A 2,390-nucleotide genomic window follows, 5' to 3' on the forward strand; every position below is an offset into this window, starting at 1 on the left:
AAAAAAAAAAAAAAAAAAAAAAAAAACAAAAAAAAAAAAAAAAAAAAAGGAACAGAACATGAACAGCCACTTCACCAAGGAGGCAATCCAGGCAGCCAACAAACATATGAAAAAAATATTCATGCTTGCTAGCCATTAGAGAGATGCAAATCAAAACAACAATGAGATATCATCTCACACCAGCAATAAAAGCAAAGATTAAAAAAAGTAGAGGATAATAAATGCTGGCAGGGATGTGGAGAGACTGGGACGCTTTTGCATTGCTGGTGGGACTGCAAAATAGTCCAACCTCTCTGGAAAGCAATATGGAGCTTCCTCAAAAGGTTAGAAATAGAAATACCTTATGAGTCAGCAATTCCTCTACTTGGTATTTACCCACAAGAAATACAAGCAATAACACGAGTAGATATATGCACACCAATGTTCATAGCAGCACTATTTACAAGAGCAAAAAGATGGAGACAGCCTAAGTGCCCATCAACTGAAGAATGGATAAACAAAACTGTGGTACATACACACAATGGAATATTATACTACCTTGAAGTATAACAAGGAAGCTGCAAGCCACCACATAAATGGATGAACCTTGAGGGCATTATTTTGCATGAAATTAGTCAGTCACAAAAGGAGAAATACTGTATAGGACCACTACTGTAAAAGACTAAGAAAAAGAACCTATACTAAAGGGGTCGGGGATTCTTTGCTGGCTACTAGGATGTGGGTGGTGAGGTGAGAGGAGGGAGGGGAAGGTGGAGCACTGGGCAGGGAATAGACACAAGATAGTTTGGGTGTTGGGGAGGGGGGCAATATACAAGAAGGGAGAGGGGAATGGAAGAACAAAGCAGATGGGAGAACAATTAGACAGGTTTGAATGGGCTAAATGGGACAGAGGTAAATAATGATGTATGTACAACCTTGAAACAACAGGGCTCTGGGATACAGAGATTGAGACATGGTTGGAATGGGGAAAAGGGGGGAATAATGTTAAGAAGCTTGGCTGTCTTTTGAATCTTGGTTTTTCTTGCATTATATTATAAAATAGACACTGGACGGGGAGAAAAAGGAATAGCCAGAAACATCACCATAGAAAGCTTGTAAGTCAGTCTTTTGCCTATAACTGATTGGAATACCTAAAATGGGGCTACAACGTGCCCAGTGAAGGAGGCTTCCTGTGGAGCCTCTGAAATACGTAAGACCATAGTAGAATCCTGAACCCCATCAAGAATCTTCTTTGATGGGAAATTTCCAATGGAAAGGACAAGCAGATCAGCTTGGAGTGGCCAGAAGAACAGAAGATACTTCTTGAAAGAAAGACCTACAGGAAAAATACAAAACAATAATGGCAGTCAAGACAAGTGGTTGGATCTCCTCAGAGCAAACCCTCTTCCAAGACTAAGATTCACTGGGGATACATGCTCTGATTGGTGACCATGCTCGTCATCGATAAGGAGAAGTGAGGGAAAAACAGCAATGATGCTGCAAGCTAAGCCCTACAACGTTCAACAGACTCCTGTGAACCGTGGTGGAGACCTGGTTGGCCAGGAGTGTGGCAAGACCTGGGGAATCTTGGGCCCAGAGTCAGTGACATAGCCACAGAGGACTAGAGTGGAGAGTGAAGCATCCAGCTGATAGGAAGAGAGGGCATATGTACAAGAACACCCACACTTACAGATAATACCCACTTGAACTGTCCATAACGACAAGTTATGGACAACATGGTGGAGAATGAGTATTCAGGAAAACGTAATTGTGCTCATGATTAGCCTGTACATATGCCAACAGGTAGCTGTTAGAACAGACAAGAGGACACTTAATGCTTTAAAGTCAGGAAAGATGTGTGTCAGGCTTATAATCTTTCACCATACTTATTCAATATGTATACTGAGCAAATAACTTTACTTTGAGAAGGTACCTCATCACCAGTCATATTTTGAGTGCCTTTCAACCTGAGGGGTCCATATCCTGGCACTATATCTGACAATGTTCTCTTGCTGGTCTTCTGGGATTATATCTGAGTACATTCTGTTGTTATTTATAAGGTTTTCAGTGGCTAAACATTCAGAAGCACTCTACCTTTCTCCCTCCTAGTCTGTCTTAGTCTGGAAACTGCTGAAACCTGTCCACCATGGGTGACCCTGCTGGTGTTTCAAATACCAGTGGCATAGCTGCCAGTATCACAGCAACATGCAAGCCACCACAGTACAACAAACTGACAGATGAGTGACTATTTGTATATATATATGTTGTTGTTGTTGTTATGTGCTGTCGAGTCGGTTCCGACCCATAGCGACCCTGCACAGGGTTTCCGAGGGTGTAAATCTTTACGGGAGTAGAATGCCTCATCTTTCTCCCGCGGAGCAGCTGGTAGTTTCGAACTGCTGACCTTAAGG

Source organism: Chrysochloris asiatica, unplaced genomic scaffold (assembly GCF_000296735.1).
Source record: "Chrysochloris asiatica unplaced genomic scaffold, ChrAsi1.0 scaffold00062, whole genome shotgun sequence".
NCBI classification, from domain to species: Eukaryota; Metazoa; Chordata; class Mammalia; order Afrosoricida; family Chrysochloridae; genus Chrysochloris; species Chrysochloris asiatica.